Below are 26,271 nucleotides of genomic sequence, written 5' to 3'. Positions count from 1 at the left end.
CATATCTGCATACCTCTCAACTGTCCTGATTTTTGCAGAATATACAGATCTTTACTTTTTTTTTGTCTGTTCCTCATAGCATTTTCTTTTCCTGGAAAATCATTGTGGGATCATGTCACTAAATAATGACTAACATTTGAGTTTTAGACTTCATCTCCTTCAGAAAATACATGCTAAAACAAATCCTGTTATTCTAGCAACTTTCTAATTTTATAAGAGCAATATTTAAAATCAGTCCCTATTTTTATGCTTTGTCCCTCCATTATTTTATACTTTGCCCAGATTTATTGAGCTAAGATTATGAGAGGCTGGCAAATGCAGCCAGTACTTGATATCAATATCTCTATCGCATTCTCACTTCTGCTTTCATGCATGCAAGCATGCTTATACTCACACACAGAAACATAAACACATGCGCGCACGTGCGTGCACACACACACACTTTTCTATTTATTTTTTTTTACATTATCTACTTATATTTTAATTTTATGCTCGGTGCTTAGTGAACGGAAATAATGGCATGCGTTAGCTTTTTTTTTTTACAGTCCAAATTCCATGGAAGATGTGGACTCATTTTTCAGCAGACATCACCTGTACATTAACACCCTAATGGAGAATGTCCATTCTCCAATCAGGATTTAATAACAGTTTGCCCATTCTTGAATAAAGTTTAATGTAATTAGCTGCCAAAAAAGCAACTACTAGAAAATTAAAATAAAAATCTAAACCAGCTGTATTTGAAGCACTGAATATTTTAAAGGGGATAAAAAGAAGTAGTTGTGGGATCCTTAGAAAATGGAAGGAGCAAATTACATAGCAATAAATGGAATTTGTGAGACCAATACAACAGAATAATGTTTAGGAAGAGTTGTAAGATTTAAGAGAAGGCATGAATTGAACAGTTTATGTAATGTTGGAATGAGTAATTGTTAAAAAGAAAGAAAACATATATGTAATGCATAATGCATGAATATGACAAATATTAATATGGCTTGTATTATTTTCTATTATCTATGTCTTAAATGATAATTTAATAAAGGTGTTTAAAAAATAGTAGAATAGCTTGCCCCAGAGTGAAAGATGTGTGTTAACAAATCCAGTATAGAATGAAGGTGGGCTAAAAATGCATCTACTCCATTGTTTACAGGCCAAGTGGAGAACTTTTTAAATGCACTCTTGTAGATTTTTTGAGTTGAAGGTTTCTGCAAAGATAATAAAATTGGAACTACTCTGGTAAAGAAGGATCACTGGCCATCACTAGAACTGTAGAAACCATGCTTTTAGTTTGAGGAATTTGATGTCTGGGTGAGGTTCAATGGTTTGGTGAGGCAGGAGATCTGATGTGGAATCCAGGAGCCATGGTGATTATAGGAGATGAGGCCACAGGGAGGGGAATGAAAATTTTGAGTGCTAGAAGAGTACAAAGAGGATCACAGTTGCCTTGCATATGGTGGCTTTTTGTAAGAATTTTGCTATTAGTGGAAAAGGTGGAAAAGTATACAGGTGACCAGATGATCAAATATGGACTACAGCATCCCTTAGGGATTGTCCCTAGTGAAGGATGATGGCAAAGTAGTTGCTGCATTTCAATTTGGTTTGGGGTGCAAAGAGTTTGTAAGAAAGGGTGGCCCCAGGAGTTGAAAATTTCTGCTGCCACTGTTATGTTGCAAAATCACTTGTGAGGCATGAGAATCCATTGAGTCAACCTGTCCATTACAATATTGATTCGACTTGGTATATGCATTGCTATTAGAAAGTGTTTTGAAGACATTGCCCATTGCCAGACTCTCATGGCCTCTCAACATACAGAGATGTACCAGACTACAGATGTGTTGTCTGTCTGAATGGAAATTACACCCTGGGGAAGGAAGTCATGAAGTGCCTGCAATGCTAGGAGGACCTCCCTCATCTCCAGGATGTTGATGTGAAGATAAGCCTGCAGACTGGCCCACATTCCTTAAACCATTCTCCCTTCAAAATGTCCCACCCCACCCCAATGAGGAGGCATTCATGGTAACTGTGGTCATTGATAGGGGAAAAACAGTCATCCTTAATCAAAGAAGAATTTCTCCACCAAGATATGTCATGGTAATTCAATGTAGACTACCTGTCAGGATGATAAGCATAGTGGGTTGGCAGTGAACACTGGACTGACAGTGTTCACAGAAGGATTCTCATGACGAATCATGCATAAAGAACTAGAGCTAATGAAGCCACCATGGAACCCAGTAATTGGAGAATGAGGGAAGCTATTGGGCTGTGTGAGTTGAGAACATTCTATATTTGTAATTGTACAGAAGCCAGCCTTGACAATGGATGTATTGCTAACTGACAGACTCCATCTAAATGGCAACCTTTTCATAGTTTACTGAGATACCCAAGGACTGATATAACTGGTGTAAATAGTCTCTTACCATGGTTAATGATTCTCTTGTGTTTGCAGTGAGTAGTCAGTTGTCTAGGTATAGCAGCACCTGGAATCCCTACAGCATGAGAAATGCTGTTACTACTGCCATACCTGGGTGGTTCTGGTGAAACCAAATGGCAAAGCTTGGAACTGATAATGACTGGCTCTCATACAGAACTGCAGAAACTTTCTGGACTGTCTTGTGATTTTTATGTGGTAATAAGCATCCTGAAGGTCTATCAAATATATCCAGCCCCTCCCCCTTCCTGTGAGTTTATTTCATGAACTCTAATAGTATCCTGACTTAGGAATGGGGTCTCTTCCCATCATGGTATTAGAAACGTAAAACAGTTGCAGAAATTAGACCAGATGAGGAAGAATGGTCTGCACCACAACCATCAATAAATTTATCTTTTTCACATGCTTCAGTTGCTGAGGTCCAGTATAAGCCTGAGATCCTTAGTTTCTTTGGGGGGACTAAAAAGAATCTTGAGTAGATTCTGGATCCTCTGTGATCTGGTGGGACCTCCTGGATGACTTTTTTCTAGCACCTGAGGAATTTTTTGAGCTGTGGTCCTTTTTGACAGGGTAGAACATTTAGAAGGGTTTTATAAGATGGGGTAGTTTGGAGAGAAAAGAACATAGTTTCTGGGATTAATTTCTCATCAAATAATCCAGAGTGATGGCCATCCAGTTCTGAAGTCAAAGAGATGTGTCCCCCAACTGCCTCCAGTGGGCAGCAGATGGTCAGTCTGTCAGGAATGCTGGAAAGGTTTGTCAGGGAAGGGTCCTCTAATCCCTTGATTCTGCAGACCCCCTTTACTCCTGGGGTAGTGTCCACTGGAGTTCCCCCCTCTGCCACGGGGCTTCTTTTGGAAGAGAAGTCAAAGGTAAAATGCTGTGATTTTTTGAACCACAAACACGTTCCTCCTCTTTGATTCCTAAAATAACATATTTGAGGATTAGAAAAGGATCTGTCAGCAGAAAGTGTTTTGCTCTCCTGCTCACTCTTGAACATATCACTGGAGACTAAAACTGGTGCGGAGGTGTTAAAGGCTGAGGACCCAAGGACAAAGACAAACCCCAACTTATCAAAGCCATCTCTGCCCTGAGGTGATGACAATGATCCCTCAGCGTTGGTACCTGCTCAGCTCCAAAAACTTTTGAGTTGAACGTGTTAGAAGAACCATTGGGAAAGACACCACTGTTGTCAATGCCAAAATGGGATGATCAGAGGAAGCTTCAGCTCCAACACCACCTGTTCCATAATCAGAAGGAGCAAAGGTAAATGGAGTAGAAGGGGCAGCCCTGATAACCCTCAGAGTGGAAGGAGAGATGGAGGGGGAATGACTTTCACTACTATATAAGCATTCACAAAGACTATCATCAGCCATTTCCTATCAATATCAGCTAAACTTCTGAGGAATCTGATAGACATGCCGGATATTGTACAGGGGGGCCAGGAAATCACAAATCTGGAAATTTCCCTTTCAGAAGACCGTGAGCCAGACGAAGAAAATCTCAGGGGAATAATTCACAATAATAATGGTTTTGGAATCATAGAAAGAAGGCAATGGTGGTCAAGGTCAAGTAAAGTAAAAAAAATTATGGGACTGAGGAAAGAGACAAACCTGGAGATTTAAAAACCTTCGGTGCTGGGCAAAGTTTACTTATTTATTTAATTTTTATTTATTTAGCCACTGTCCTTTTCCTCTTTTCTTTGTCTCTCCATTATCTTTAGTCTTGCCTTTATCTTTGTCCTTGTCCATAGGCTTTGAAGCATGTTTCTCACTCCTTTGGATTGCTGACTAGTTGAAGTCAAACAAGAAGTCCCAGCTGAATCTCCTGCATAACTGGGGTGAAGAACTCTTAAAATTAGCTTATTCTTTCTCTTGAGAAGGGGTCACTGACCAAAGGAAGAACAAATATCACAAGACTCTTCCAAATGTTCAGAAGCAAGACAAATGATACATTCAGAGTGAGGATCCAGAGATGGAATTTTGTGCTCACACTTTAGGATCTTTTTAAAGCCTGAAGCCTTATTTTTTATTGTACATAAAAAAATAATGAATAACAACTCTGAGTATGTTTGGGTGGCTCTCAATATGTAGAGAAATTTGTTGAAGAAGATGGAAAAACTGTGATATAAGAGCACATGAAAGAAAACTGGAGAGGATGCATGAAGAATTCCTTAGAGAAAAATAATATTTTCACTTATCTGAAATCTTAGTCACAAGGCTGGAGAATTATATCTGAATGGCAAAAGAGATCTGAGGAGTATGTTAGCACATAGCATTATGAGAGAGGGAGAGCCTAAGGGGGTGTGGTAATAGAAGTCTAAGTTATAGTTGTGCTGAAGGAATGTTAAACCTAATGAGAAACACACCCAGTAGCAAGTAGTTAAGAAATTCAGGACTGTGTTGTAATGGGATTTGGTGGCACACAATGTTACTGGTGTATAACTTAAACTATGGGAAACATATTTAACAATGAGAGGAAACATTCACTTCAGTGTGGTGACCAGAACTCTTACAGTTTTGGAGGTGAAGGAAATGCTGCCAGTAGTGTTATGGGACTCACATTTTACGAACTATCTCAACAGTCACATATGAGTGTCTGACACACCATCAACATGGTATACAGATAAGGGGGGGGGGGCTACAGTGCAGTAAGGGATTACATGAAGCAGTCATTACCACCATGCTAATACCAGTCTTCTGCATGCCTACAGAACTATATCTAGTAAGGATAAATGAAGGAAGGACAGTGACTCTGCTGAGAACACTGCATGCAAAGCCAAGTTCTCAGACTCAGAGAATGAGCTGCTACTGCAGCCCCTCTATCTCTATGTCCAGTGACTCTTTGGCCACAATGCTGCTGGTGCTAATTGGACTACCAAGACTATGCCTGGAAAGATCTTTTGCCAAATATTAATGCTTTAGGTAGCCAGGACTATACTTATTAAATGGCCCACTGCATAGCCAACAATATTACATATGCTGTGGGGAAATGAGTTGTTTGCATGGCACAGGAAGGTAGGTTGATGGAAGAGGAGCCATCAGTTGTGCCATCTCTGGCACTGACTGAGGAGTTCCTGGCCTTTGTCAGAGACAATGACACATTGTCCTGGTCCAACAGTCTGGTGATGAACACCTGAGCAGATCTTCATCATACCCTAAGAATATCTGTAGGAGATGCCCCAGTTATATAGCAGTACACATGTATAACAGTATGCTTACTTTCCCTTGCCACAGTATTCACTGTCCAACTTAATAAAGCTGTGTGCCTTGGATTATACAGGAGCACTGGGGATTTAACCTGCATGACCGCCTGCACAAGGTGTGGCACTGTAACATTTATTTTTCAAAAATTAGTACTAGAACATCTGAATTTGATGGATGTTCCCATAGCTGATTATTCTTACACAAGGTTTTTATGCTTTGCTGTGTCCAAACATAATTCTCTGTCTAGTAACACTACTAGGAACTGCCAGTGTCTGATTCTGGAGGATCGTCAACCTCTAATGATGATGGTGGGCATAAGATGGCATGGTCAGGGAGAAAAGTATGTGTGTGTGTGTGTGTGTGTGTGTGCTGGACACAGGGATGTGACCACTGGATCCCCTATACAAACCATGGACATAGCCTCTGTGTCAGCTGACACCCAGGAGATACACCATGGAAGAAGGATGGGTCATTGAGAACACTCACCATCATGGAAGTGTGATACCCCATACAGCCCAGTTGTCTGTGTTTGCAACAAGCCCCATTGGACAGTGTGGTACACACAGGGGTGTGAGTACTGGTGCTAATTAGAAACAGGGATAGTGTCCTTCCCCTGAAGTAGCTGTGTCAATGGCTATGATCCACTGTATATGAAGGGCTGAAGGGCCATCACGGAGTCACAGGCTAGTACCACCACAGCCACTTTATTGTCAGTACAGCTAATACAGGGTGTGCAGAATGACTTGTGGGAGTGCATATCTTGTAGGTGTGACAGTGTTGATATGCTGGTTTACATACCAGCATGTGCCATGTCCTCTCATGCTTGCATGTTGTGCATCAGGCACAGTTCACATACCAGCATGTGCCATGCCCTCTCATGGTTGCATGTTGTGCATCAGGCACAGTTCACATACCAGCATGTGCCATGTCCTCTCATGCTTGCATGCTGTGCATCAAGCACAGTTCACAAAGCCATGCCATTGCTACCTCCACTAACAATGGCCATTTTAGACATGGATGGCCTACATCACAGTCACACAGGGATAGCAATTCCATAGCTACATCTATTGTGGAGATGACTACAGCCAGGAGTGGACATGAAAGGACATTCAAGGGTTCACGACAGTCACAGCAGTGGCACATATGGCAAAGGATGTCATTCACAGTCATGTAGCATATTGACATCTGTCCAGGACCAGAGCCGGATCATGGTCAAATGGGGCCGTAAACAGGGTAGTGTACCAGCCCTCCCCCAAGTCATTTCAGTATCCCATTACCTGTCCGTCTCTCCACACTGTTCAAAGCTGTCAATGTGCATACTATTTTTTTCTTTACTTTTACAATGATTACAGAGATTTGATTTAAAACCTTTATTTCAAATATTACAGCAAGCACAGTGATGACCATTTCATAGGATATTCTAGGCTAATGACCCCAGAGGACTTTCTTGAGCTTAGCACTGCTTCCCAAGAAACGAATTAAACCCTGTATCTTATGTCTGTAAGGTAAACATCTAAGCCATTATGTGCCTACCAAATACCAAGCTAAATAAAAATGCATTCATAGGTAAAATATTAACATTTAACTCAGAGATAATGCTGTCACATTTATTCACAGCTAAATAATAAACACACTGTCAACAAAGAGAACGGGAACCAATGATAACACACAAAGAATTGGCTCATATGACAATGCTCCTGTTTACTATAATTAATTTCCTTCCTTTATACTTTAACTACTGTGATTCATGGATAGGTACTAAATTTGCAATAGAGGGAACTACTAAGGAGCCTAGCCCAAATTTCTAGTTGTCCCAAAGCACTGCCTGGTTAAGCGACTTACTCAAGGACAGGGCAGGGGATAAATACAAGGAAAAATCAGAGATAGTCTGCAAAATTGCAGACAAGAGCAAAGTACTTTAAGTCACTTAACAAGTTTTGCATCAAGATGTATTTTATGAAATACACAGTGTTCCTCTGTGCTCTACCACTACAAAAATAAATAAATATATAACGAATGAAGTTGAAGGAGGCCTCAAGAGTTAGTGTGGAGGATTATGACTCGCCCATATAACTGAGGCTTAAAGTTTGATCTTCAGCAGTCACTTTACACAGTGTCCCCTAACTGGGGCATTTTACTTAACACAGACAACACAGTAAAGCTACTGCTTGTACCGCACTCTGTATCATTTCAAGCATATGTTGCATTTGCACACACCTACTGTTCTCTCACTTCTGAGCTACTAACCTGGGGTCGTATTACAAAACATTGCTGCTGAAATTCTCAGCATTTGCTTGTTGCATAATCTGCTGTTTTCTCCCAATGCACACTGCAATGGTTTTGGATTGCTTGGTACTGCTGCAGTCTGCCTCTAGGTGCCTGACTTGATTTTGGTCATACGTTGCACTCCAGTCACATGTATGTTGAGCAGGAAGTCTGCTCTGTGTGATGTGCATGCAGATCAAAACTTTCAAGCATGTCATGCAGAACAGACCGCCTGTAAATGTTTAAAGCAAAACTAACATTTTTTGATTTTAAAATGGACTTTTTTACGGACTTCTTGCAACTTAAAAAAATGGACCTTTCTGAAACTAAATGTTGTATGGCCGGGCCCCTCCAGACAGCACTGTGCCCTAGGAAGCTGACTAGGCCATCTTATGATGGATCCAGCACTAGAGAGGACAATGAAACACCTGGTAGAGGCATCTCTCATGGGCAGGCGAGTGAATGCGATACCCAACCCTCTGCTATGCATGTGCTGGACCTGTCCAGTAGATCAAAACCCAGTGCTGCAACTACTGCTGAGGATGTGTCCCAAAAGATAGACAGAGACACACACACACACACAAACACAATTACCACAGCCCCCAGTGAAACTGGGCCTTCACAAAGCCTTCTATGATAATGCCCCCAAAAGCTCCTTACACAAGAATAGTAAATTTTCATTGGCCTCAGTACTCAGATATTTTCATGTGAAAGACATTGCCCACTTGTACTCCCTTCCTCACATGTGCAAATGGTGATAACTGTGCTCTACCAACTGTGCAATGTTACCAGGGTGGCTATATCTGATGCACAGAGTAGCCAGCCTATGCATGGGTAAACTCAGTCCAGTGGTGGGTTTATATTATCACTTTTATTGTGGTATATATGCTTCTCTATAGGATGAATCTGTGCACAAAAGGCCTCTGCCTCTTTCCTATTGCCAAAGAATACTTCACCCTACTCAATCTAGCATGTTCATTCCCTGCTGCTGGCTTCTCCATCAACTCCTCAGCTGACTCTGCCTCCACCACCTGGTGTGCCAGAGGCTGCTCCTAGTGCAGCTGCCTCCCCATGATAACTGCCTCCTAAGTATGATATTGTGTAACATTACACATACTGAAAATATTTTCACACATGTGCCAGGGTGTACTGCAGGACACTAGAGATGCATCCAGACAGTGAAAGTATGTCTCTTGTAGTCCAAGTACATGCTCTGCAATGACACTGTTTTGCAATAATGTATAGTTGCCTGTTCTGTTTTACTCTGTGTGTTTCTGATGGTGTTTGCTGTCTCTGCTGTAATACACAGAAACCACATATGATTCCTCACATGCTGCAGTACAACACTGAGAAAATGATAGAGTATTCTTGAGGCAGATGCCTGGGAAACCACCATCATGTCCTCGGTTGCTGAAAGGTTCCCGCAGCTAATATACAAGCATGCAAATGAAGTCTACAAATGTCTACCAGGTCCTGCATGATGTCCCTACCCACACAGTATCAGTCGACAATGTTTGTATCGTGGAATCCATGAAATGTTAAGTGCTGTCTGGTTTGGTACCTATATTAAGTAATGCTGGGGCAATCCCCATCACATTTTTGTGCTTCTGTGTTATGAATGCAATAATTTAGCTGTGATCATAAACACTAGTGCAGCGCATCATGTCTTGCTCTTTATACATTTCCGAATCGCTCATCCATCTTGATTTACTTCATTTGCCTACACCTTGTTGCTCATTTAAATATGAATGCTCATTACACAAGCCAGTTTCACTAATTTGCTGATGAATGGAAGTTCAGATGTGTTACTATGAGTCTGAGATGCCCATTGTTCAATGGTCAGTTGGTAAGAGTAATCCAAACAATTAAAATGTCATGAGGTGTACTGCTATTGCAAAGAACTGCTGTTATATGACTTTACTAGATCCTACAAATACTTCACTATAACTTGTTGGGCTTTCATTTCCACAGTTAATGATGGGAAGAAGACTCAAGGCACAATTGTCAGTGCCTTCAGTGTTGCTACATCTCAGTTTATACGAAAGATGTAGGAAATATGGCATAAAGTTCCAAAAAAGCAAAATAGTTACTATGACAAAACTGTTACGAGTTTTATCCCCAATGATTTACGTAGGGAGAATCAAGACAGTGTAAAATTCAATTACCAAATTGGTAACCAAAGTAACAAGAAGCTGTAGAAGTGAGAACAGCTGCAATTTCTATATCTTATATAGTTGAGCCCAAAGTGAATCATATACTTGGGCATAACATAAGGCATTTATATATTAACTGTCATTTCGGAATCAAACTCAAGACCTCCAGCATATCATGCTAATGTTACTGAAATTGGACCAATAAGAGCAGCTAAATATAAATATAAAACAGGACTGACTTTATTTGAAACAATAACACTCTTAATTAGGTAACACGTGTGACAGAAAAACTGCAGATGATACAAGTACCAGATAGAGATACTGTAATAGAGTTGCAAGATTATGTTGAATGCAACCTTGTACCAGATTGTCCCTATGCAGGCTTGTCTGACTGTGATATGGATTGCTCAACTATTAGGTTTGCTAAATAATCACAACTCCAAGTAGCAATAACTGGTATATGCAAATAGTAAAATGCTGTGTGAGTCCTAAAGCTGTGTTATTTTTTAATTGTATTCCACATGCCATACAGAGTACAGTATGGTAAATCTTAGTTTAGATTACAAATTGAAAGCATAAGGCCAAAAGGGATGGATGTAAAATATTTGTGGTCAGTTTCTTTGTAAGCACCCATTACCTAGAAGGCTAAATACTTTCAGTGACAGTTAGCCTTCCATCTTTGGCAGTTGCCTGAGGTGTCAGTAAATGGTGCAGATGGTTCCATATGGCTCTCCTGTGTTATCTTTTATAATACTTACATAGTGGTTACAGCTGTACATAAAAGAACCCAAAGGATATTGCAATGAAATGATATTTCATTGATGGATGAGCTCTCCCAGAACTATATGCAATGCTTCTGGCCCAGTACAACCTACCTGTTTCTAGTAAAAAGGAATTTCTTTCAGGTGAGAAAGACAACACAAAAACAACTCCTTAGTTAAGCTTAGCACCTGAATTAAGAACAGACAACAGTACAGTAATGAACTAAATGTTAGTGGGGTTGAGCTGTCACAGTGTGACCATTAGTGGTGTTCACAATGTTGGCTTGCAGTATCACTGCACAATGTTTCCATGACAGGGAAGGGGTAGAACTACAGGAATGTACAAGTGCACTCTAATGGGGCATCCTGCCTGTTAGGTTTGATTAGTTTCACTGCCCATGACCTGGACAATGCCCACAATCAAGAGTGGCAAGCCAGGTAGCTATAGTCAAACCTCCCTCCTTAACCATCTTCATACCTCAAAATATGGCCCTGGAAACCCACGCCCCTTGTGGCACTTGACTACTATGTTTTCTTAAACTCCACAAAGCCATAGGATTAGAGTGCTGTGCCATGCCAGTGTCACAGGTTCACAGTCACACATAAACCATTACATCTGCCTCACTCTAAGATCCATCACAGGGTTGGATGCTGCTGCTGAGTTACTTCACCAGGCAGGACTCCTTCCTTAATGTTGGGAAGCTCCAGCTATACAGTGGCTTTTATTCTAGTCTGAAGTTGTACAGTTATAAGTGTTGTTGCTCCAAATGATATTGATAATTTACATAATTCTAACAAGTGCTACTTAGTGTGATGGTTATGCATTTTATAGCACAACTGTCTGTAAAATGCTGCCAATGCAAATTGCGCCATTCAGACATGTTCATGAGAAGGCATGCATATCATAATGAATATTAAGCATGTGACATGCATGTTCATGCATACAGCATGTGTATGCCCACAGTGACATAGTACAACAATATAATCATGTGACAGTGCTGTGGTGCAGTGCTACAATGTACAAAGCATGTTTCATAAGTGTGCATCCGTCAGAATGGAGCTACCATTTTGCTCCTCGACTGGACCTGACTGACAGGCCATGGCTACTTCAAGGGATGGGAAATGCAGGGCACACCTCAGTATGCCAGTTGGGGCATGAATTTCCTGTTCTTCCTGTACAGTAACTTCAGGGAGCACTGGCTGGGCAGTTATGATGGCTCACTGCTTGGCATGAGCTGGCTACAATGCTGAGATGCCATTGGCATCATCTATTCTGGTCAGTACTACCAGCACAGGTACATTGACCAGAAGTGGTCCCACCCCAACTTAATTCACCACTGGGAAGCAGAAGTACAAAAGAGGGAGCCTGAAATTTATTTTCAACATTTTTTCAGTAGCATTGTCATCTGCTGCCTTATACTCCAGAGTACCTATTCTGTTTTCCAGTGGTGGAAGATTGGAAGCTGAATATGGTTAGGTACTGCAAGAGATGGCATCACCTCTCTTGGCAGCAAGGTATATATGACATCTGTGCCATTCCACTGTGCAACTACAACTGTGTTTGTAACATATGTGTGTGATGATTTTTTCCCCTCTTATTGAATGTCTGCAGGTTCATTTGTGGAAGAGGTGGACAACAGGGCATGTTAACATTGGTATACAATTACTGTTGTCTCTAGGCACTAAGATGTAACCATCAAGTCTGCCTCAAGGGAAAGAGATGGTGGTCTTCTTGTTGAAGGTGACGTGAAAGGCTTACTGAAACCCTTCGTGTTTGTTTGCCTCTCAAGAGAAGGGGTGAAGGATCCTCTCATGAAAGTGGACCAAAAGAGTCTCAAGTGGTCTCCCAGCATCAGTTGTAGTAGCTGATAGTTGTCAACATGTGCCAGCGACTGGATGACTGCCTCTGCAACATGAAGCACCATTTGACACAACTGGTGGAGTCATAGAACTAGGAGGCCCCACTCACTGGCTTGCTCAGCAGGTGAGTGATGTCCAAGTTTGTGGGCCAGTGGACTGGCTAGGCATTCAACCATGCCCAGACTCCACCATATCCCCATCCTTTAATTTGCTCTCCCTAATGTGTCATTTCCCATTCCCTGCTCATTGTCCACCCTTCACCCATGTCATTCTCCATTCCCTGTTTCATGCCCAACTCTCCCCATTACTATTTGTCCAACCTCTGTATGTATGTCTCCAGCCCATTTCTTCCTCAACAATTTTGTGCACAGAGCTGTTATCTGTCTGCATCTGTGCTCCACCTTTGTCTGTCTGCCCTTCTACCTGTCTTTCTCCCTCTATCCCATTGTTAGCCATCACCCAGTACTTTCTTCATCTACACATCTTTGTTCACTTAGAAAAAAAAGTCCATCCCCACCCCCAAAAACTTTTCCTTCCTTTTAACTATCATACCTTTTGGTCTGTATTTCCCACTGCTTTCTCTCCTCTCACTTCCTCTTTCCCATCTCAACCATTTCTTCCCATTTATATGAAGAACCGGGTTGCCAGTTTACTATGAAAACACATACTGATGTATATGATGGCAATTATGATGCTCTTCTTGTACCAGATGGGTGCTAACATACCTCTTAACTGCTATGATTTAGTTTAGGCATAGCTCTGTGATTTGGGCCTTCAAATTTGCTGCTGTTTCTCTTAAGACGTCTGATGTTCCTCATAAAGTCAGACATATTTATGGCTACATACATTAAAAAATAAGCAAACTAATCCTAGAAAACATTATCTATCACTATCTATATAGGGTCTAATATACAAAGACTTCTATTGAGAAAAATAAGAAAATACTCCTCTTTCTGATCTTTTGTGATGATTTTTACAAGCCATTGCTAAGATTTTTAATGCTCAGAGGCTGAGAGGCATGGGTTCTAATTATGGCTATGTTGTACTACATTGCGCATGTAAAGATGCATTATTCAACAGTTCTTCTGTGCCTTGCCTGTGACAGCCATCACATCCATCATGCTGACTACTACAGCACTGCTCTTGCTATAGAGCAGTTTAATGGTGTTTTCCCTATTAGCATTGTATCTCTTATCTTTTGCTCAGTATGCTAGTGCTATTACTACATGTCTGATTAACTGTTTAGCTTTTCTTTAAGTGATCTATTTGAAATTTAGTGCTTTGCACACACATCACTTGTCTATGAATCCCAGCTTTAGTGTTCATTAATAACTGACAATGTACTATTAAACAACAGACTACATGCTTTATTTGTAAGGTGGTATATGTTTCCATTTGCCCTTGTGGCAAGGCACACAAAGGGCTAACTAAAAGAGCATTCAAAATCAGGTTCCTGGAATATTAAGAGAAATACTTTTTTAAAATAACAGCAACAGCACAGTTGTTATTTTCACAAGTGTGTTGTTAATGTTGATACTATCAAAGTAACCTTTCTGTGTAAAGTGCAAGTTAATGAAAGAAAACAGATGGAGTATACAAAAATACTAATGAAAAAGGAAACCTTGCATGTTCTAAAATGTAATATGTTGTTTCCTTCTAGGTAAATACTGAACTCTTACGGAGATATCTTGTGCAATTGTTTAATTGTTATCCATATTACTATTGGTTGCCCTTTTGTTGATTTTTATTTCAAATATATACTGTGTGAATCACTTTTATTTTGAACCCCTTGGAAAGCATCTTACCAAGTTCCCAGGGTCTGTACATTATTAACAAAGTGACTTGTTTGAAGTTTATTTATTTATTTGTATCATTAAAATGACTTGTAAGACCAATGCATCAAGTAGCAGTCCACCTCGATGTGTCTGTTGTAGGCCCAGCATTCCTCTACGTTTTTCCCCTTTTGTACGTCCTACACTAACCACAGGTACTCAGTCTTGAGAATCTGACAACTGACACTAGACCAATAATTTAATGGACTGACTACAAAGTCTCACATAGACAGGCTCTCCTTAAGGATATGCAGAGAAAAGCATTATAAAATGATGTAGCATTAGCAAGTCTAGGGAAAACAGGCATTATTTAGTGACCAAAACCCCCTAGTTATAACTGTTGTGGTCTATGCACAGCTTCGCTGCTTGGCATTTTATCTACTCAGTGCTGTAATTTTCTGTTTGGAAGCCCTACTGGTGTGAAGCACTAACAGGTGTGATGCTCCAGTCCCATGTCATAAAAAGCCTGATCTACTCTTTCCATGCATTTAATGTGATGACTCATCTATGACTTTATTTCCTAGCTTGCCCCTTCGAGGTCTGACATGGCATTAGCGTACCCTGTGCCTTCTGGCTATTCTTAGCCCTGATGAGGTATGCTTGTACTGCACCATCTTCCACAAGCAGCTGATCACTGATTAAAACCAGGGGTGGTTTGTGCCACTTACAAGATTAAGCTACACCAGAGTGAATACTGTAAGAACTGTGCAAATCGCTACTGTCGATGCTATTCTAAACAGCAGTCTCCCTTCATTATGGGTGCAAACCTTGAATAAAACTAGCCAAATAACCTTGCAGACCATGAGGTAACAGGTCTTCTAGCTTTTGACTGTGCTACAGTGGCATTTTGTCCTTCCTTCTGAAATTTTCCTTTACATTAAAGTCTTTGTCAAGTCCACTTATCCTCTAGCTGTCTGTTACTATTCAAGCCCAGACAGATGAATATTTGCATTTCCCCTACCTCTCCCCCAATGTCAGTATATAGTTGCATTATTGATTTACAAGTATGGACTAGATAATGCCCCAGTTCTTGTTCTTCCTTGACCACACAAAATGCCTCACACATTGATGATTCCATTTCTTGTTTTGGGCTCAAACACTACCTTTGTTAGGATCTAAACTTTAGATCTAAAAAAAATCTGTAAGCGATGGTGTAATGCATGCTAAGAGTCTGCTTCTCACCTCTGGGGCAAAATATTCAAGTACTCCCAGTGATAAAAAGAAGGGGAAAGAAAAAAACACACTGGCCTGTAAAATCGAAAGATTTGATAGACAAAAAAACTCTAACTCCTCAGCTTAAAGCCTTTCAAGAGTACAAAATTATACTATCACAAACACCATTTAAATTGTCGATATGCCCCGAGGTACTCCTGTGGCCTGTTTTATATAGAAGAAACCAAGAGTTTTTTTTAGAGTCAGGTGAAACAGCAAGGGGGTTGGTCCACAGATACTCCATAGAACCTTAGAAACATTAGAAATAAAAGAGCTGAAAGGCCAATTAGCTCTCCATATTTTAAATCACTATGGTGGAAATAATAGCTGCTTGCAGGGAACTGTCTTGGAAAAAGTTACGTGTTGTAATGTTGCACAAATAAAGAATAAGCTGCTATATAAAGAAACAGTCTTCATTTTAAAGTTTGATACCTTAATGCCTATAGGACTGAATTCTGAGTGTAACTGGAAGATCCTCATTTAATATAATTAATGTACTAATGGGTGCTAATTATTTAATAGGATCTACTACTTAAATGGTGTTTGTGATAGTATAATTTTGTACTCTTGAAAGGGTTTAAGCCGAGGCACTAGAGTGAGTTTTTTTTGTCTATTAAATCTTTGGATTTTACTGGCCAGTGTGTTTTTTTTTTCTTTTTCTTTTATTTCTTAGTTTGTGGTTATTTATAAAAAGAAGGGGAGTCTGCTACATGGCTGCCATCACTAGGGATATGTTCTGCTCTTAAAGGCATATTTAATGGCAAAGATTCCATACAATGCCTCAATGAGCTTCACCAGCCACACTTTTCTCTACTGATTATCAATAGTAAGCATGCTAAAAGAGACTAGACCTATTTGTAAATCTGTCCCTAACATCTCCAAGGCCACCAGTGGCAGAAACATTGCCATCAGAATTATACTTCTGCAAATGTACTCCAACACAATGGCTACTGTTTAGCACATCACTGGCCCTGCATTCAAGAGACATATCTGAAGAGCTCCATATACGAGTTAAACATTATAGTGACTTGATGAGCTCTTTGGTCAGGTCCCTCTGAAAGCATGTCATATGAGCAAGGTAGTTCAACGGTCTAAGTGCATAAGTTGCTGATGCATACACCCATTTCCCAAGCCTGTCCAACATCCTTGACTCCCTGCTAGGGAGATGGACAGATGTGCTCTCGTCATAGAGTTCCTTCTTATTGGCTGCTGCCCCAACCATCCCATCTACTAGAAAACCCTTGCTCCAGTGTGCTCTGTTCTTTGGGACTACCAAGACTTGTCGTGTTTCTTTGGGATAGGTTCCACCACATCAGGATTGTTCTATGCCTCTTCAGCCACCAGATCTATGATGGCATCAGAGAGTGAAACCACCCAAGAAGTAGAAGAGCCAACCCCAAAAGCCTTGAGGAGCACAGACTCCTCAAGAGATGGAGTATCTGTGGACCAACCCCCTTGCTGTTTCACCATTTTCAGAATATCACTGAAGGTGATATCTTCTAGAGGGGATCATGGAGACCGTTCTCCATTATCCAAGTCTGTGTCTTCCATGACTGACTCTGGGGAAAATTCACAAGTCTCCTCTTACACATCTGTTTCCTAAGACTCTGCTGAGTTTGGACTTTCAGGGAGAATTCTGAATCAGACTGGAAACTTGCGTGGCAAGTACACTCAAAGCTTAAAGAGGCTGACTATCTCTGTCGATCAGGACTGTAGCAGTTCTGACAAAGTATCCAAAGGGAGTGGGGAAGGAGCTGAGTATGACAAAGATACCTGTTTCAAATGCCTAGAAAGCCAAGGACATAACAGGAGCTAAAGAAGCACTCCTCTGATCCAAAAACTGGATAGGAGGAGTCCACTCCAATCCAATGTGACCCAGCTCAGAGCTGACAATAGAACTGAGCTAGTGAGCACCAACGCACCAAGAGGGAGAGACAGCTCTAATAACTTCTGGGTCAAACCTGCCCCTCAAGCCTCAGCTCCATGACTTGTCCTGATCTGAAAAAAATCAGAGTCGAAAGAGTAAGGGATACAGTCAGAGTCCAAAGTAAAAAGGACTATCGGTTCCAACATAGGTGCTTTGTGGAGGCTTGGATCCGTGGATTTTAGATCTGAATTGGAGACACCAACAGAGGACTGGATGGAGCTGAACCCAGTATGGTCAAAGGGGAAGATACCGGGAGGACCCCCAGTTGAATCTGCATTTGAAAGAACGTCTGCACCATCCAATTAACATTCACTTTGGTAAGGCTTTTTGTACAACATATGGATCTCAAAGATGAAGCCACTGAAGGTGACCGGGAGGAATGCCTCTCTTGCAAGAATGGACAGTGGTGCTTAGGACTCTTTGGCTCTGGTAAGAAGCATGGGGGAGGCATTGGTGTACAGATCAAAATGGTTTCCAGATATGAATACTTTGGAATTTTTGGAGACAGACCCAAAGATTCTGCCAGATCCAGAGAGCATTTCCTCAAACTTCTGTGTAAATCCTTCTGCTTTTCTTTAGGTTTCTCCCTCTCTTTTTCTTTTGAGGGTTTAGGTTTTGCAGTTTTCTTGGCTGAAGAAGAAGAATCCAATGAAGCAGAAGTAGCCAACGTTCCTGCTTCGGTGGGAAGAAGGCCCTTAAGTACTAATTTGTCTCTGCTTCCTTGTAATGCTCTTGAACCAAACAAGGCACACTACTCGCAGTCTGAGTCCTGCTGTGCCACACTTATACACACACAACAAGCATACCTCTTAAGTGTCCAGACTTTCACAGAATGTCCAGATTTTGCCTCATATTTTTGGTTTCTGGTCCAAATGCTTTTGAGTTCCTGGAGATGGACCCAAAGGTTCTGCTGGATCCAGAGAACATTCCCTTAATCTTTTCTCTAATTCCTTCTGCTTTTCTTTAGTTTTCTCCCTCTCTTTTTCTTTTGAGGGTCTAGGTTTCTTAGCTTTCTTGTCTGGAGAATAGGACTCCAATTAAGTGGAAATAGCTAACTTTCCCACCTCGGTGGGAAGAAGGCCCTTAAAGACTAATTTGTCCTTGTGTACCTGCAATACATTTGAACCAAACAAGACATGTGTCTTGTAGTTTGAGTCATGGTTTCCCACACCTAGACAGTAAACACACAAGCAGTGTAGGTCCTGCTGGAGAATTTTACATCCACAAGCTGAACACCTCTTAAATGCTTGGACCTTGTCTGCCATAATAAAGTTCACAACAGCAGCAATTAACACAGAAAAAAACAACTACACACAAAAAAAAAACACTAATAAACTATAGATTTTTTTTAGACCTTAGCTAAAATAGGACAAGAACATGAAAAAATAACAGTAATAATGGAAAGGGCAAGCCAGCCGTTCAGAGGTGGTTAGAAAGATAGCTCTCCTGAGAAGATTTTTTTAAATAAGTGGGAAGGAAATGTAAAGGAGTTTAAGCATCAAACTATAAGTGAAAAAACCCAGAAACAAATCTAGCAGCAATACAGTCAAGCTACTGCCTATCTGCCCAAAGAAGATCTGAACCCTTGTAAACAAGATCTGAGGTATTTCTGGAGGAACACAGAAAATTACGGGTAGGGGAGGAGTCACAGCCCTGGATTCACAGCTTTTAAAAAGTTGTTGTGGTTAGATCTGATCAGATTTGAATACCCAAAGATTGAATTGGATAAAAACAGACAACACTGGATCACTTTGTTAACTATCCTACTGCTGCTACTTATCCTTCTTCCTTTACTATAGACTACATACCATACCATGCAACTCCAACTCTCCTACAGTAGAAAGTCATCTTTTAGAAAAAAAGTGAAGCTCATACTCATGTTATTTGCACATTTATCTGTCAAAAACTAGAACATTTTATGGACATACATATATTAAATTGCATTAGCTAAAGACTACTGTTTACAGACAGAAAAGAGTTTACAAAACAATTTTCATATCAGACTTTGAAACCTGTCTCAGGAAACACTTTTTGAATAAGGCTTTGCTCTTAGCTGGAGATATATATCCCAACCCAGACCCAGCTATAGTAAATCATCTCCTCTTTAGCCATCAAGATGCATTTCGGCATCTCAATAAGATAGTTGAATAGTTGGAGACTTCCAAGATGAGTGCACACTGATCAAGAGCTTAACTTCAGATCTCCTAGTGTGGAAACATAAACTGACTACATAGAGTGCCACTGAAACCCATTTTTATGGTAAAATTCAGTTACTGGCTAGTAAGTACACTGCCTGTTTGCCAGCAAAGAAGAAAGTTGGATAACCTGAAAGAAAATAAACCAAAAACGGTGAAAAGAAAACACTATCTTGGAAGGATTCTGCAGTAGTTCAGCAAAAAGAAGTTCAAGCTTCAGCTTTTGTTCCAGTAATTTAGAAGAAAGAAAAAAATAAATGTACCCAGATGTGATTACAATAAATGAAACACTGAAGGAATATATTAACTCATGTAACAAATGGCTGGAAAAACATGGAAGAAACTTTAGGTAGCTGTTCAGATGAACTGATAAAACTGCAAAAAATAAAATGAAAAAAACTGGCTGAGTATGAAGCTTCTCAAGAAAAGTTGCTTAAAAGACTAGTAGAATTAAAAAACAGAGTATGCTCAGAAAACCTGAGATTTTCTGCAGTACCAGAGAAACTGGAAGGAGCACACTGTATTCATTTTATGAAAAGCACAAATAAAGAACATGACTGGTATTCCACAACAGGATTTATTGATTGAAAGGGAACATTGTGTGCATGCTCCAAACTTGGCCATGAGAAAATAGCCAAGACCTACATTAGTAAAGACGCAATTGTGAAGATAGGTGAAGGCTGCCAGCCTAGCCAGATAGAATTTTGTAGATAATTCTGTCATTTGTAAATATTAATATAAGTCACAGGCTTGTTATCCTAAATAGGAAAAAATGGTGTTAAATGTGGAACTGCAAAAATGTAACAACAGTGCACTCTACTGTAACAAAGCTGACAAATCAATTATTTGATGTCAAAACTTGGAGTTGATATGTCTAGATGAAGAAATTCTGCCTATTGTTTTGAGGCCAGAGTTAATGGCTAGAATTTGCATGTATAATTTCTTTTATTGCTCTGGTTCCTGACCAACTGCAAGATCAAAGGGGCTATTAACCTTTGAGAGTATGTTGACCTGGGAACCAGAAAGAAATGACATAATCTGAAATGAATTAGTAGTATTGTATTATCAATTTAAGGACAGAAAGAATGAGAGCATTAAAGCATTTTGTCTTGAGAACATCTAACATCACCAACTCTGCCTGTATCTTTATGTAAGTAGGATTTTAGAACTGTGTTTTCTCTTAGATATAGCTAGGGAATAGGAAGATTAGACGAGTTTGTTTTTCTGTGATGTCAAAACTTTTCAACGGTATTATTTTAAGTATTTCTCTGGGATCTCTGAACTCTTGACTACCACTGTGTAGTAAGAAGTATTGTCTTGTGTTTTTTATTTATTATTAAATATTTTAAACCTTTCAACTGTGGCTTTTTGTGTTTTGTGTATTGATAATTTAAGCTCTAAAAGTACATTGCATGTATATAGTGATATTGTACCAAGTCACTCCAAATATGTCTCGACTGTTAGGTTGCACTTACCATTTGGATAATAATATTGCACAGTAATAATTGGACATCTTTTCATAAGGGCCTTTGAGTAGCTGATAAATATTATTTGGGTGGTGGCAGTGATTTCTGCCGTATAGTCTGGATAAAAGGGGTACAGCTGGAGAACTTGTGCCAGCCTTCGACAGAAGTGTCTGTGTGGTTGTATAAACTCTTATCTCAAAGTGTGTGTGTGTTTGTGTGAATTACTTGGGCAGGGACACAAAACACTAGTTGGACAGAGAGGGTGCTGGAGGTTTTAGCTTGCCCACCAGGCTGAGATCTAGACTCTATTGCTGTGCCAGTGGGGAATCTTATTGGGGACCTGGAGAGAAAGGAAGAAACCAGCCCCAGACTGATCTCTGTGTGCTCTTAAGGGAAATTGCACTTTACTGTGTGTGTATTTGATATTGTTTCCCTATATGGACGCTCCTTACTGGTGTTAGTGATGAGGATTGAGGCTTTTTGATTGCTGGGCCAATGCACGGGCATCACAGCAATCATGCTAGCAAAAAGAGCTGATACTAACAAAACTGGCAAAATGGCAAAGCATTAAAAACTAGAGACTGTAGAGTGTTTGTAAAGAAATGATTATTCACTGTACACCAGGCAGAAGAATAGCAAATTTATCCCAGCAGTCAGGGAACATCGAGTAGCAGGTGTGATATTCATGCTGATATATATCCAGCTGTCTTCAGAGTATTTTTTCCTTGAAGATCAAACTAAATTTTTTAAGCAGAACAGGCTAAGGAGGAAATGAAAAAAGCTGATCCAACAAAAAGTGAGCCAACAAGCAGAAGAGGACTCTGCTTCTTATTCTTCTTTTTTTTTTTTCAAAACAAGTTTATTGTTTTAACATATAAGAGAAATATCATAACAATTTTATACAAATAATTAAAAATAGGTATTATTATAATATTCAACAAAACAACTAAAGTATTTACAAAGACATCCACTACAATCAGATCAATTAATTAAACTAAAATACTGTGCTATTGAAATTAGAATTTTTTTAACAAATTTTGTAAATTATCCCATACAATAAAATGTGATGTTTTTCTAGTTGTTCTCATTCTAATTGTGCTTATTTCCATATGACACATTATATTCATAACATTTTTAAATTCATTGAACGAAGGAGGTGTATCTGAAATCCAATTTCTAGTTATTATTTTCCTAGCCACTGCTAGGATAGACCATAACAAGGGAAGCTTAATCTTTTAACACATTGAGGTACAGGTGTGTTGAATAATATAAGAGACTTAGAAATAATGAAATTATCTGTAAAAAGAGCCTGCAAAAATTCATTAATTGACTTCCAGTATTCTTTCAACTTCATACAGTCATAAAACATATGAGCCCAGTCAGCATTAATTTCTACATTACATCTCTTAAATAGATTATCTTTATTATTAATTTTATTCATCATCAAAGGTGTATAAAAAGATCTATGTAAAAATTTCCATGTATAAAGTCTCCAGACAATGGAAGATGTAGTTCTATAAGCAGATTCCAATATATATTGTTTATCTTGTTGAGTTGGTGGGTCCCCATTAATGGAGGTGAAATAATTCCAGTATGAATCTACATTGTAAAAAGTTTCTTGTCTGATAATTTTATGTATATATGAAAGTTTACCTTTATCAGAAACTTTATGCTGTAAATTTATTATCAAGTAATCAATCAGTTTTGGAATAGATTCTTTAACTGTTATAGACATTAGATCTATTCTATCAATGAGATGTTGTCTAAAGATCTGAACCTCTAACCAGCAAGTTTCTCTTAGATCAAATTCTTGTTTTAAGAAATCTAGATTTTTAACTTTATTATCAGATATCAGCTGATACCAGTACTTTAGATTATTATCTATAGCTAAATGAGCTCCTTCAGAAGTAGATGACATAAGCATACCCTGAGTATAAATTATAGGAATACAATAAAATTCCATTCCCTATACTTAGGGTGCATGAATATAAAGTTACGATAACTAATAATAATATTTAATGGGTAACAGACCATATGTTTAGGTGTAATAGGTGAAGTACAAAATTCCTTTAGCAACCACAACATGGAGTTATTTATAATCATATTTTTATGTGTTAAGGAGATTTTCATGAAGTGCATACTAATTAGCTCCCAATAATCTTTCCATTTTGCGACATATGACCGATCTATTAATAAAGTAATAACTTTTATAATAGAAGAGATAATATATAAATTAAAGTCTGGAAAAGAAATACCCCTTGAGACCAGCTATTAGTATGTTTCTTTAATGCAATCCTAGGTCTATTAGGTGCCCATAAGAAATTTAACATTAGTGTATTCAGTTTCTTGATAGTTATTTTTGTAGGTGAAAGTATTATTGATTGTATTAAGTATAAAATCTTGGGGAATATTATCATTTTAATAATTGTAAGTCTCTCCTCCATAGTAAAAACATATTATTCCAGGTATTAAAAGATTTTGTATATTAAGAAAACAGGTATTATAGTTATTATATATAATAGATTTAATATCTTTAGATAGTATTATACCTAAATAAGTTATCTGACCTGAGTTGGGTACATATTTAGTAAAATCACTAATGAGAGTATTTTTTCGTGTATATATAGGTAGTATTTTAGTTTTTCTTCACTGAATATTAAACCAGAAATACTTTTAAAATTCATCATTTTATCAAATAAAGACTGCATAGAAGAATTAGATCCTGCTGATGTAATTAGAACATCATCTGCAAAAGTTGAATTTTTGATGTTGTATTTTCTTCTATTTCAAAACCCTCTATGTCAGTACTGTTTCTAATCAAATTAGCCCAAGGCTCCATTACTAAAGTGAATAATAGTGGAGAAAGTGGACATCCTTGCTTTGTACCTTTAAGAATGGGTATTTTTGTGAAACATATGTTCCTACCTTAATATAAGCCAGCGTTCCTTTGTATAAATGCTCAATTAAATTTACAAATGCATCAGAGAAATTTGTGCATTTCAGTAAGGTAAACAGATAGTCCCAACTTACTGAATCAAATGCTGAACCTATATCAAGACTAATAAGTGTTAAATCTTTCTTTTTCCTATTTGCAAAATCAATTAATGTTAAAGTTCTTCTTATATTATCAAAAGTATTTCTATTTACAATGAAGCCCGTCTGATCTATGTCTATAATGCCGGAGATAATTGTCTTCAATCTATCAGCAAAAATACTCAAACATTTTATAATCAACATTAAGTAATGAGATGGGTCGATATGAAGAACATCTAGTTGGATCTTTATTAGGTTTTAAAATTGGTGAAATAAATGTATATTGCCAAGATGGGGGGGTTATTAACTCAGTTTGGGCCAGAATAAAAACCTTATGTATTAATGAATATGTAGTTTTAGAAAGGATTTTATATATCTCTGGTATAATACCATCATTACCCGGTGCTTTGTTTGATTTAAGCTTATTTATTTGTGTAATAACTTCTGTATATGAAATACTCTTGTCCAATAGTTTAATCTGTTGTTTATTAAGCTTTTATTCATGTTTGTGGTTATAAACTCCTTTATTTTATCTTTAGGTTCCATGTTAATGTTGTTATGGTTAATCTTGTGAAAGTGATTTCTAAATTCATCCAGTATTTCTGGTATACTAGAAACATTCTTCTTTTTCCTTAGAGAAAAGATTTCTTTGATATGGTTTTGTTTATTCAATCTTTTGTTTTATTTTTAAGTCTATGTAAGTATTTGGGGCTTATTGAATAAGACAAAACTTGTATTCTCTAAAGTTATTTTAACTTTATGAGTTAAAATTTCTTTGTATTTCTCATTTAGTTTGTTTATTTCTTCAATAACTTTCTTGTCCATAATATTTTCTTTATTATTATGTTTATAAGAGTCTAGTTTACTTCGAATATCTAACAATTCCTTATCCCAAGATTTCCTTTTGTTAATATACCATCTGATACTTTGTCCATATAGATATGATTTTAAGGCATCCCAAACATAGACAATGGAGACTTCAGGAGTATTATTTATGTCTAGAAAATGTTGTACTTCTGAAAGTATATATTCTTTATAGTCTTTTAGCTGAGTTAAGCATGCTGGTATCCTTTTGATCTGAACATTATGAGTATTTTTTATCATGAGTTGAAAAGCAATTGAGTTATGATCAGATATAGGACATGAAATGATTTTGGAATTAATTAAATCTGTTACCATCTGGTTAGAAATAAAGACCCTATCTATTTTTGAATAAGTTTTGTATCTGTTAGAAAAAAGGTGTATGGTAATGATTTTGACTCTATCTGATTATTAATATCATTCAAATGATAAGAATTAGCAAAATCATTTAAATGTTTTGCATTAGATGTAATTCTTCTTTTCTTTATAGTGGTAGTATCACTTTCATGTAGTATACAATTAAAATCACCAGCTAAAATAATATCCCCTACAGAGAATGATATGATCTTATCAATATGATGTTTCACTGTATTAATACCAATTCCAGGTATCCAATATACATTAATTAAAGTGTAAGTCTTCCCATTAATTTGTATTGTAACCATACAAAACATTCCTTTGTCATCCTGATAAGACTTAATGGTTTTAGGAATGGGCATACTTTTATTCCATAAAATAGCCACTCCTCTTTTTTTCTGAGTGTGCTCTGAACTAACCAATACTGTATACTTATTAGTGGCTAGTTTATCAATATCTTTTTTCAAGAGATGGGTTTCTTGCAGGAAGACTAGATTGGCCTTGTGTAGATTAATGTATCTTATTAGGCTTGCCCTTTTACTAAAGAAATTCCTTTTAAAGATGTCATTTGGCATTTTTAAAACTCAAGAATCTTATGATCGAAATAACAAATAACAAGATAAATAATGTTACATCTCCTCTTTTAGGTGTACCTTTAAACATAGCTGTATTTATTAAATCTCTTATGGGATTTTGTATAGGATTCAATTTTGTTTGT

Source organism: Protopterus annectens, chromosome 9.part0 (genome assembly GCF_019279795.1).
Source record: "Protopterus annectens isolate FY-2018-M chromosome 9.part0, PAN1.0, whole genome shotgun sequence".
NCBI lineage: Eukaryota > Metazoa > Chordata > Ceratodontiformes > Protopteridae > Protopterus > Protopterus annectens.
This window is presented reverse-complemented; position numbering follows the sequence as displayed.